Source organism: Priapulus caudatus, unplaced genomic scaffold (genome assembly GCF_000485595.1).
Source record: "Priapulus caudatus unplaced genomic scaffold, Priapulus_caudatus-5.0.1 Scaffold51, whole genome shotgun sequence".
Lineage (NCBI taxonomy): Eukaryota > Metazoa > Priapulida > Priapulimorpha > Priapulimorphida > Priapulidae > Priapulus > Priapulus caudatus.
The window spans coordinates 253,114-266,002 of record NW_014577112.1 but is presented as its reverse complement, the minus strand read 5'-3'; the positions used below and the strand labels follow the sequence as shown (position 1 = coordinate 266,002).

Sequence of the window (12,889 nt, the reverse complement as noted above, 5' to 3'; positions counted from 1 at the left end):
GTTGCCCCGTAACTCGCACACAGCCTAGAAACTAAAGTAAATTATAATGACTTGTTTGGCGGCAAATAAGACATATATAATATGATCAGTTACTCTTCTACGCGGGTCGAGGTGCATGGAGAGTGCATTGGTGAAGCGCGCAAGACGCACGTACACACACATACACAGACACACACCATAACACAGACAAACACGGCCGCGCGCACGCACACCGCAACACGCACTACGCACAACACACACACACCAGCCATCGGAGTGGCTGTTCGTGGCCTCCGTGAGCAAGGGTCAAAATTCCATTCCACGAACTTCCTTTGTTGATCGCCATTGATCGTCATGGCCATGTCGCGGGGGCATATTTTAAACCAAAGGAAATCTTGGTCCACAGAAGAGTAGGCACTAATATCTTAAGGTATAATTGGCAATAGATACATGATACAATGGATAGAGTATATGCGTTCTGCCAGCAGACTTACATGATACAAGCTGAATTCCACTCGGCGTCTATGACGGAGCGCGGACTGTGTATGATCGCAGACTGTCTTGGCCTCCGTGAGGAGCGAGCAAGATGACGATTCAATGCCACCGTTTATATCGCCAGACCCGTTCTGAGTCCCTCACAGTCCAGAGCGGGACCGTACGTAAATATAAACAGCAATCTGTCCCGGCTGTGCGCTACGTCTTCCGTCACTCGCGCGTCTTGCATCTGTCTGCCTCGTTCTGTCTTTCTGAGCTGTCTTTCTCTCTCTACTCCTCATCTCTCTCTCTTCTTCTCTCTCTCAACTCTCTCAATCTCTCTCTCTGTCTCATGCATCTGCTCTCTCGTTCTCTCTCTTGCTCTCATCTCTCTTCTCTTCTCATTTCTACACTCTATTTATCAACTCTTCTCTCCTCTTTCTCTCTTAGCAGACACAACACAACACTCTCTAATTATATATATATAGTATACTGGCTGCCCTATGCACCTGCTGTACGCCGTTGTTTTCGCTTGCACGCTTTCACCTGAATAGAGAGACAGCCGCGCCCGACGCGTGCGCTTCCCTACACGTTACTGAATGTGGCCTTGGGATAACAGTAAAAAGTTATCTAGGTAGAAGTTGACGTTCGCAACTGCCACGAGACGACCGATATGTCGGCAAAAGGGCGTGAATACAGCAAAGCAAACGGTTCTCCGTTATGTCTGTCCTATCAGTTGTGATTTATGCGCGCCCGCGCCCATTGTAATCGTTCGATGTCATACGTGCAGCAGTTGATAATTAGACTAAGCCACTCGTTAAATGTATAGGGCCTTCGTGTTGTTCCTTACGCGAATAGTGCAGCGTTCGCGACCAAGCGTTCGAAGTCCACACACATTGACGATTGACTCCGTATTTGGTGCATGGAGTAGCAGCAGAAAGGCTGGCAGGAAGCGGTGGCATGAACAACTAACTCGAAACTGATCATAATATAAACACCACGAGGAGGTTTTCGTAGGCATTTTTTTCGAGAGACCACGCTGCTTCCCCCCAACGTTTGTAAATTCAATGATCACATGCTCCCTCCGTCGAACACACGTGTATATTGGGCAAGGCATACCGCCCACCCGATACGCAGCGAGCGCTTCGTGGCATGCACGTTGATGAGCACCTTAGACCTGCGAGCTATAATTACCAATCCGAGGCTATAGCCGAATCGACAAAGTTGAATAGAATCGAGTATGAAATCTAGCGCCTTTTTCGTCGAAAGGTACACGAACGCGTGTGGCCATATATTGTGGAGTCGAATTATTATATAATCCGGCAGATATTATTGGGCAGGCGCGAACCCCGATTAAAAAATAATATAAAAATAATCAAATAGATTAAAAAAACTAGAAAACGAGGCAGTTGTCGCCAACTACATGTATTCCCCGGTGATCTAGTATAAATGGAATATGTAAGGACGTAGAAAGGCAGGTAAAGTTAAATAACGTCGCAAAAGACAAAGGTTTGCCAGACGCGTGTGCGCTCAGAATGTGCAAGTATATGGAATCTGGTTTACCTAGGAGGCCGAAGAGGAAATGTAAGTCGACGGTGAATGTCTAACTGAAGGTCAAGGCAGTGGGTTTTGTATGCGAGCAGACCATTCTCCCCCAAGATGTGTAAGCATACGCAAGTTGGTCGCCTAGGTCCAATTAGGGCTGAGTTAAGAGAGCGAAAGGGAAATATGATCAAGGTCAAGGTAAAAAGGTCAAATAAAGGTCGCAGTGACCCTGGTTTTGGTACGCTGGCCAGCCTTCTTCCCCAAGAGTGTAAGTATGAACCAAGTTTGGTCACAAAAACTAGGTCAACATTTAGGGGCCGGAGTTATATATGAAAATATGATTCAAGGTCAAGGTAAAGGTGAAATAAAAGTCGCCCAGGAACCCTGACCTGGTGGCAGTTTTTACCGCGATTCGAAATCATCTTCAATTTGGTATTGAAAGAGTGCGTTATGGTAAAGCGAAGACAGCCCAATTAGTTTTGGTGTGGGCCGGAGTTATCGTTGGCATGGATAACAACATTTAGTGGAAGATATTGTAGAACGCCTGTAACTTGTGGCGTGTTTTTAACACGATTTGTCATGAAATTGGCACACAGGGCCGAATAACAGTCCATAATATATTTATATATTATATGTAGTATAGATATATATATTTGATGACAATCATAAATTTAAATATAAAATTTAAAATACAGAATTTTTAAATACAAATATTAAATTAAAAATTTTTATTTTTAATAATTTTTTAAATTTAAATTAAATATAAATTTAAATATAAATTTCATGACAAATCCGGTAAAAAGTGGCAGAAGTTACAGGTTCTAGAGTATTTCGACAAAAAATGTTGTTACGCGGAAATGACAACCGATGACGATCGGCGCCCACACCAAAAACGATAGCCGTATTCCTTTACGGTACGCAGCCTTCCATTGCGAAATATTGAAAAAAAAAGATGATCGCGACAGAAAGAACTGCAGCCGGTAGAGCGTATCACGAAGGAAATCTCTGCGGCGGACGGCCAGGCCGGCGGCGGCGCGACGATGCAAACACATAGTATCCCCACGAACTTCGTTCGGGAGATACCAAAAGGGAAAGTCGCGATCATGTTAGTCCCGCGATCTCAGGCTGGAGAGCGTATCCCAGCACTGCATACTGGCCGGCCTGCTACATTGGCAATCTTCCGAATTCTGTCTTAGGATGTTATATATATTATTATTTTATTATTAATTTTTATTTACTATTGGCCCGGCCTTTTACATAAAATGATAAAGCGCAGGCACATCGATATCGCAAACAGAACTTGAACAACGGACTGTTCACATTGCCTATAGAATATTTCGATTCTTTGTTCACTCAAACATAAAATACCATAGAAGCGACGAGTAAAACAGCTTTATTTTCCTGACTTTTATAAAACATTTCTACATTATTTATTCCAGTCAGACTGCCACTTGCTCGAATATTAACTGACCAGTCCGTCTTTTATAGGTATCACCTACTTCTAATATAGCAAGAATGAAAACACCAGCAACATTTGCTTGGCAACAACACATAATAACATTTGTTAAACATAAGAGTATAACATCATATTAATAAATAAGATTTATGCATATATAACAATAACTCGCAGGAATCGCCCGATTGCGCAATTGTCAAGAATGGCAACATAAACAAAACGCTCACGCCCGCCCCCATTACTAATGCAGCCATGATTTTAGAGTCTATATACGAATCTTGGAGGGCCAAGATTGCTATGGAAGCGTACATACACCATCCCGTGTTGCCAGACCAAACGTGCGCGTTAATATATAGATATCAGTGGTTATAAGAAATGCTTTCTGCCAACCAGTAAACTGCGCACGCGCCAAAATGACGTAGTTTGTATACCAACATGATCGCATATCACTGCTAACGTTCCTCGTTACATTTATAATATTCCACCATGCATGCACTCTTTAGATGAAAACTCGCGCCATCCTTTGCACGTCCTTACCGAACAGTATGTGTACGATCACCACAAAGAAACGACGCGATCAAGCTCTATTGAGGCAGTCGACTGCGCACGATAGAACACTAACAACCGGCGTGCGTGCAGGATAGCAGCAGTACTGGCGGCGATAGAGGAAGGGAACTCGGCTCAGATCCTCGGCGAAGATACTCGAGTATTTTCGAAAGACACCACGTGTTAGCCTAACGGTTATAAATAAGCTCTCACCGACGACACTTAATACGACGCCATCTGCAACGACGATGGACTGCTCTCGATAGCAGCTCTGGAAGCTGTGGGAGCGACGGGAGCGCGTACACGCGGTTGCTGGGTGCAACTATGTTCCGCTATGGCGAGAGCTTACATAAACCTTTATGAACAACTTCCGTGCCCGTGCGGAGGTCAATGCGTGGTTTCTCGACCAACCACAACTCTGCTGTTGGCGTTTGTATAGCCGCTGCAGTGTCCATGTGGCATCCGTATTACTTGCTTACAAGCTTTACTTGGTCCAAGCACGACGGCGCGGGTGTCGCATGCATACGCGGGTAGCTGACTGAAGATGGATATTTACATTTGGGCGAATTTTAATAACCTCTCTTATTACAACGAGACAGTTGTGGTGATAATTTTCTGTTTATTATCTTCGAAAGTTATCTGCATACTATATTTATGTGTATATTCATTGTGATATAAGTTCAGCAATAATTATCTGAATACACAAATTAAAAAAAAGAAAAATTAATAGTGCTGTGCAAAATAAGTGAATGCAGTAAAACAGACGATCAAAATTGATATTTATCCATATGGGATTATGACTATAAGATATCTGTATCTGTGTAAATATTTTTTCCATATATCATATGGTCATACATCTAATATGACAATTACTATATTTTGTATTTTAAATTTAATTCCGTGCATTGCGTTGCGCACAGATTTCAATGCTACATGCGATTTGAGTGCCTCATTCAGCGATATATATCTGTTACCAATGTACCGTCTTTAAATTAATAAATAAATAAAATAAAATAAATAAATAACATTGGATTTATTGCCACATGCGTTGCGCACAGATTTCGCGCTACAACGCAGTTCTGCGTGCACAACCGATTGCCCTGCACCTTGGCCAGAGCATATAAATCAACGTTGATTTATATGCGCTGCCTTGGCCTGCCTGCATAACCTTACCTACTGGTGCCACCTGTCGTTACATAAACAAAGTGTTGCCAAATTGTTAGGTAACGAACCGTAGAACTAAAATACTAGAATCAGTGAGAATCGGAAACTAATAATTCGCTTATTGCGTATAACATATAATTGTTGGTCAATTATATTCTAATTGTCATTTAAATATTTACTTGATATTACAAATGTAATGATTATAAACATCTATTAGAGTCTCTGAGGCATAATAATTAATATGCCTCATATTGCGTATTTTACTCCTCGGAAAACAATATAAGTGATTATTATTATTATTATTATTATAAGCGATTCATCAATATTAAAAGATGAATACTCAATGTGCAATATGATTCAAAATCACAACGGTGTACCAATGCACACAGTTTGCATATCTAAATTTTGACCATACTCACCCAGTCCGCAATGATGCGGTTAGGTTAGGTCAGATATAAAATTTTAGATTGGGATTAGAGTTAGTGTGGTGATGACTGAATCAATAACAATTAATTCAATTTGTGTGGTAATGCGCTGATCATAGAGAATAGACCTGAACCCACTACACGCATGCTGCAGATCTATATATAGTGCCGTTTGGCATTACTCGTGATTTAAACAATAAATGACCATTTAAAATATTACTCTGCGGATTTTGGTTTTATATTTACAAAGTCTCTTTTATTTAAACAACTTAGAAAATTATTTTTGGATATTACTAGCTACAATGGCGACGGTTGTGCGCGTTGGCGATAAGAGCGAACAAGTGAGCATCTATAAATAATGACTTGAAACAGAGAGGATTTCAGGTCGCTAGTCAACATTCAACATTCGTTGCATTTCCAAAAAAAGGTAAATCTAAATGTTATTTTATCACGTAGTGTGCACGTATTATGACAACAGACAGTATCAAACGTAATCGTATCAAAATTATTATTAATATTACTCGTGCAGATGTTGTTATGTCTACTCTAGGCCTAGGCTATATAATTATAAGTTAGGGCTTAGGCTAGTGCCGAAACTTAGTTAGCGACAGAGAATATCACGCACGAAATATCGGCCCTAAAATTTCACACATGTTGTTGTCGTGGCATAAACACTACGTATGTGATGATGTATCGGAAAGGCTAGACAGAATAATCCCTGGGCTAGAGTGTACAGCCAGAGACCTCTGCTACCATTATTACACTTGCAAAGACTAGGGTTATTGTTTACGCTGTGGCTACGGGTACGGCAGCCGTATCTTAATGTCTCGAGGCTGGAGGTACGGCAGTCCATTCGCTTTCATACTTAACGAGATAAAGATGGCAGCAGGTGGCGCCAGATTTCGAAATAACGCCTTGGGAAATAAATTCATGATTTGAGAGTTTAGATGAGCTAGAACCCTAACCCTAACCCTAACCCTAACGCCAAAAAAGGGCTTCAATGAACGACGGCTGTCGTACCTCCAGCCACTGCGTACCGGGTATTGTTTATGCTAGGGCAGGGGTAGCTCCAAGAAACGGTCTTTGCTAGGGTTAGGAGACCCTGTGTATATTGGCGTTAGTCACACAGCCTGGTCGGGTTAGGGCAGGGGTAATGCTGGGGTTGGCAAAAGTCGAGGTTCATGTTTCCATGTTCTACCCTAGTAAAGTAACATTTAATCTTGTTTACATCTATTAAACAATTATATACAGCTTTGTTTCACACAGTTGCTTTGTATTACGTACCAATCGTGGTATATATATATAACCATGCACTTTGGTGGAAGCAACTAGAAGATGAAATTATGTACGTTTCTAAAATCATGTACATCATTATATATGATACTTGCAATTATTTCCCATTATAATAGTTTTTTTTTGCTGTGGTGTATAAAGTGTGTAAATGATATTTGCACAGCTTGAGCCAATTTTGAAATATTAACACTAGATAAGTAAAACTGTAGGTGATGCAGAAATTCATTGTACCAAATTAGGTTTATGAATTGAAAGTACAAGGGTGAGCTAAGTGCATTGAGAGTGTGCATGTGTGACATTAATGCATGAGGCAATACTGATGATAACTTTTGATTGGGACTTCGGCAAGGCTTTTTACAGACGTTCAGGGTTCTCCTCAGGATGAAATTGAAACAGGGGGAGGGGAGGGGGTAGGGGGAGGGGAAACTAGGGTGGTCCGGGGGGCGAAATTATTTTCCCCACGAGAGTTCCGGATACACCATAGATAGTGTTTGGTACTATGCCATGCGTATATAAGATAGCTGAGTCGGTTTAAAATTAGTGTTAGGGTTAGGGTTGGGTTCGCATAAACAAACGATCGATTCCCGCGCTGTCAAACTTTTATTGTGGTGGAATTTAAACGTGGCGCAACGATTGAAACAAGGGGGGGGGGAGTATTCCCAAACGGGGCGGGCGCGCCCGGTTTGCGCAACGTAGGGAGGGGCCTGACGTTACAGCTTTGAGCATTATTATTGTAAAGTAAGATTATTGCAAGTTGCATTCTGTGTTAAAGTAAGGGTTTCGAACAATTTTCCTGACCGTTCTTGTATTTTCCGAACTTACATTACTGACTGCTATTGCGCGTGTAACAGCAGGTGTCAACAGTAAGGCTAACATGTCTTAGAACACTTGCACCATGTTAGTTTCACCAAAAAATGCATCGAAGTTGTTGACTTCTTGTTGACGCGGTTACATGATGATGCCACTTGTTTCTCGCGAGACCCTGTCCATAAAACTTGTTTATGGCAACTTGCATCATGAAGTAATCATGATGCTGCGCCAGTCTATAACCCCTTACATCACTCAGCACTTTTGTCTGGTGGCACCAATAACTAGGTAGTTTTGTGTGTTTTGATTCACCGAGGTATATCTGATATAAATCACAGCTGATGTTTTCTCTTATAGAATTTAGAATTTAGCTATTTTTCTACATCTCCCATATTTAATTAACTCTACAGCATCTTGGATGTACTTCATGGAAATTGTAAATGCATTAGAGTAAGTAATGATCAGCAAAGCTGATTAGGTGATTATTTAATGATTCATGATGATAAGTTGGTATATTATTATATCTGTGGGTCAGAAAATGCATGAAATGTTGTGGGTATGAGTGGATAGTTCCATTATTAACGTTCATGTAGTTTCTTTAAATGTTCAGTGTTTCATACTGCAATTTGTATCACGTAATCTTTGTTTCTGTTTCACCATAAAATGGTCGTTCCCAGCACGTTTTTTTTTTGTAATGTACAAATTGGGCAGGATCAATCCATCGTTAGCATTCCGTTTTTTTCGTTTTTGCTATCATCGCTATACCCCACTCCACAATTTTCTATCCTTTTTGAAAAACTCCAACATGCTTCTTATTTTGTTTAAGCACAAAATGTTTAGTATCCCTGTTTCTATTTTTGTAAAGATAGTTTTAAACTTTTGGTGGGATAAATAGTTGAGCAATGTTTTGCTGAGCTGGTAGTGACTGTACTTACTTTTCAAGCTTGAAACTCGCAACAATTTATTTTTACTTGTGAATCGTAGCTAGCGTGAGACCTAGTCTTTTCATGTAACTCAGGCTGCAGTGTGCAGTGAGTAGTGTATGTTGTGCAGTAAGTAAGCATCAAATTGGCCAGGGCCTAATCAAAGCCGTTTTTCATACAGAATACAGGCACCCAAATTACGACCCTTAGCAAAACGCCCAAATTACAAAATTCATAAAACGCCCAAATTAGCAGAGCTCTGAAAATTGTGAAAATTAAATCTCCATGTTTCTATCGTTATAGTGGTTTATCCTGTTACTTATCTGAGATAAAAAGAAAACATATCCATGAATATATATTAAAAACAATATCAGGATGATATTAATTTTAATGTTATTATACATCTACTATACCTCAAATATATTTTCCCAAAACAGTCCCAAACGATTTTTTTCGCTCACCATGGGTGCCCATATTAAGCAGCTAGATTAGTCACTGTTGACAGACATATACAATCCGAGTTTATACTTGTATGTCTGTTGGTAATCATACTATAAATGTGGAATACATTCACTAAGGTATAATTCGAGTCCAATAGCATTGGGTTTATTTTGCGCTATTTAAAAGACCACAGAAATTGCGCAAACAAAGATCTGGCTAATGTATGTTATGTGGAGAGATTTGAAAAAAGATGGTGATATCTTATTTCAAACATGCTTGCTTGCACTGCGTTCTGTATGGCGTGTTAAACATGCATATATATATATACCCCGTGCTAAGAAAATAATCGCTATCTATAATGTTCCCGCACTTAACTATCATTTATTATCTTGTGTTTGGAAAACTGGAGCGAGCATTGATGACTTTGAAATGTATCTTTGATATCAGTATGATGATTGATGATTGACACATACGGCTTATGATGGACCTGGCGCGCTTTCTAATTGTAGCGTTGTTGTGTCAAGAAACAGCTGCATAATTCCAGCGCAACCTAGTGTATACTTGTGCTAGGGGGAGGGGTGCCGAAACAGAAACACTAAATGGATAAAATATCGCGGAAAGTGTTATTTTGGTAACAGGGAAGTGCGTCGCGGGGAGCCGTTTGCGAGTTTGAGAGCATCGGAGGTGATGATAGTTCCGCTGACGGTACTACTAGAAATAAGCTCGGCAGATATCGATCACGCGGCCGATTGCATGTTGACGGGTGTGTTTCAAACAACATCAGCAGCCGCTCCGAATTAACGTAGGATCGAAAATGGCACTATGTAGATGCAGTAATTGATCTGGAATTGACCTGGAATTGGCCTGGAATTGGTGGGGCTAGCCAACTCGAGTTATTTCGTTTACCATGTTCCATGTTACCAGTTCGGCATGGGTTCGCAATGTTTTGTTGTCCATCGAGGCCAGTCTTCAATAGTACTCGACTTCTTAGGGTCTACTGGTCAGGGAATTTTTTTCCACATGGAGTTTCGCGAGTATCCCATTTTCTGCATTCCGAAATGGCGAAATTCACTTTAGGGGAGAATATGTACTTGGTCAGTCCGAAGAGAAATTCCAGTGTCTGACATAAGCTGTGAAATGTTACAAGTATGGGCAAAAAGCACTGCGCAAACGAGGCATCGCAAAAGATAAACGTTGGCATTGCCTGCTATCTGTGTATCGTAGGTGTTATTTGGTCAAACAAACTGAGCAGAGCTGTACATACACGTTCTGGATTGAGCTTTGGTACGCGTGTGTGTTTTCTGCGTGCTGTTCAAATACTAAACTGTTTACACTGAGTATGCTAGTGCCAGCCACGGCAGTGCGTGCGCGCGTGCATGCGTGTGCGCGCGCGTGCGTGCGTGCGTGCATCTGACGCAGCAGGAGCAGCGGCAGCTATAATTCAGTCAGCCGCGCGTATTCAGACCACCACTAGGGTGTACTGTAAGGTCGATTGCTTCAGTTTGTTAGCGCCTGTGTTGTGCCGTGGCCAGCGGCAGTATTTATAGTGCAAACTATTTCGCCATTGATTGTTGACATGCCTGATAACACCCCTAAGCCGTTTCTGCGTGAGAAGGCACCTGCACAATGTCCGCTCATGCAGAGGGGCGCAGGGTGCGCGAGGGGCGGGCATCCTTAGTGTTGTGCTGATCGCGCCTGTACATTGTACGACGTGCTGTGAGCGTGTTCCCTCGTCGTGGGGGGTGAGGGGAATTCGGTTAACCCTTTAGAAAGTTCCGCGAACAGTCGGGCATACGAGGATAGGGCGGGTGTGCGCGTCATGTTGCCGAAGGATTTCCCCGTGGCGGCTCTTAATTTCCGCAACGGGAAAAAATGGGCGCGGGGGGTGTTATTGGTAATGCTTGTCGACTTATGGACAAGCGTCATGCGTGTGGCGTTACTATGTCATCATAAGATTACCATCTCAGTACTCCTCAGCCATCCTTCAGCGATGTGCAGCGTTTATCGACGAGCGCGCCTCCCTCGCGGATGCCTTCTCCACCTTCCCCCGTCGCGTGCGGAGATACCTAGGCCCAGTCAGTGTGTGAATGCGTGCACATCATTCTCAGTGTGGTTTCAGTCAGTGTTCAATATGGGCACAGTTCGCTGGTGTCTCATGTCTCTCTGCGGTGCTTGTGTTGCCGTGCTGCTGTGAGGATCCGTTATACGTCCGTGTCTCCAGTGTGCTAACTATTACTCTCGTGTACCCCCCCACCCCCACTCGTGCTAGCCTCACGGTTGGAGAAGGCGAGTCGAGAGCATCGGAGACTCCCTTCGCACGGGAGGGAAGACTCGGGAGGCAGAAGCAGTCTCTGTCTTCTGCGGTAAGTAGAGAGGTTTGTCTATCGCTGCTCGGATCGGCACAATCGATCGCGCGCGGGCATGTGCGTAATTTGGTGGTCCCTAGCATTGCCAAGGTCGGTCGAGATTTGGCGGGGGGGTTGCGGGTAGTGTTTCGCCCGCTGCAGCGCGGGTGGGGGTGGGGGTGCTGCCACTGCTGCTGCTGTTGCTGCTGTTGTTGCTACTGCTACTGCTGCTGCTGCTGTTGCTGCTGTTGCACTAATGCGGGTCAGCAAAGTGGCGACGTAATCGCCTTGTGATTTATGCGCGAAACCGCGTGAATTTATGTGCGTAAACCCGGTTTCTGTCGGCTGTGCGCGCATGAGGCGCTGCGTACGAGAGTGTTGGTATTGCTACCCAGTTGATTTGTCTAGTTGATTTTTGCCGCTTTATTAGGCGAAATTGTTCGAAATTAATGTGCTTAGGTATGTCATGGCGAGTGAAAATCAATAGTACCGGCTGGCAGGCCGTAACCGGGGTGTTAATGTTTTTTTAATATATATTGACACCGATCGATAAACTATGGGGGATTATAATGGTGGCAGATGTGCTATTTAAATGAGAGCGATATAGATTTGATCGCGGCTCAGAGAGCTGGCGTGGGTATCGTGGTTCCCTAGTTAACATGTTACATTTACACCTCCCTCCCCTCCCCTCCTCACGGGAGTTCATTCCTTCTGCGTGCTGCGAGCTGCCAGCTCAAGTCTTTCGCACAACAAAGACGCCCTTTGTGCTGGCGCGTGTTGATACTGTTTCGCGGGTCACGACCAAGTGACAGTGTCCGTCTATATCCTCAGAATATAAATACAACACGTACCTGCGAAGTGCTTTCTTAGGTGGCGGTACTAGTGTGTACACACACACGCACGCGCACGCACACACGCACGCACGCACGCACCCCCACACACACACGCACTTATCCTCGTTGAAGGCACGACCTTGCGATAATGGCGGGGTGTTAGGATGGCGGGTGAGGGGCAGGCGTTTGATGTTCCTTATCGATCATGTAGAATCGTAGCTCGTTGACACTTATCCTTATACCAGAGTCATCACCTCATTGCACTGCTCGCTACCGATATCGGAATCGTCTGACTCCTAACAGGGGGAGAAGGTGGGTGGGTAGTCACAAAGATTCTACTCAGGGTGGCACGTAGGTGTTTAGAGACCGCTCCCTATCGTGCCATCCCCGTGCGGGGAGCGAGTGTGTTTGATACCCTCGGGTTAACCGGCGAGACGAAGGCGTTAGTAATATTGTCGATTTTATAGCATCCCGCTAGGTTAGATTGCATCTTGCATGATCCTCCGGAATATTAACGTTACACGGTTGATTTTGACGCATCAGTTCTGCTCTGCTTACCGTGGAGTGTTGCCAAGCGATCTACCACACCACCCACACGCACGCACACACGCACGCACGTACACACACGCACACGCACGCACGTACACACACGCACACG

At 43.4% G+C, this 12,889-nt stretch overlaps 2 protein-coding genes across 5 annotated transcripts in view; both read right to left on the bottom strand.

Moving 5' to 3' along the window:
* LOC106820870 (sialin-like) overlaps positions 1-505 on the bottom strand; it is a 2,391-nt gene extending 1,886 nt beyond the window's left edge. The window contains exon 1 of the mRNA XM_014825463.1: positions 481-505. The gene's annotated coding sequence lies outside the window, so the exon portion shown is untranslated. The remainder of the gene's footprint in view (positions 1-480) is intronic.
* The window catches only part of LOC106820893 (sialin-like), a 50,008-nt gene extending 45,747 nt beyond the window's left edge, over positions 1-4,261 (bottom strand). For 2 of the 4 annotated variants that reach the window (XM_014825486.1, XM_014825487.1), the window contains exon 1: positions 3,992-4,261. The gene's annotated coding sequence lies outside the window, so the exon portion shown is untranslated. The other 2 variants (XM_014825488.1, XM_014825489.1) reach the window with 2 other exon arrangements.
* Between the last annotated feature and the right edge of the window lie 8,628 nt (positions 4,262-12,889).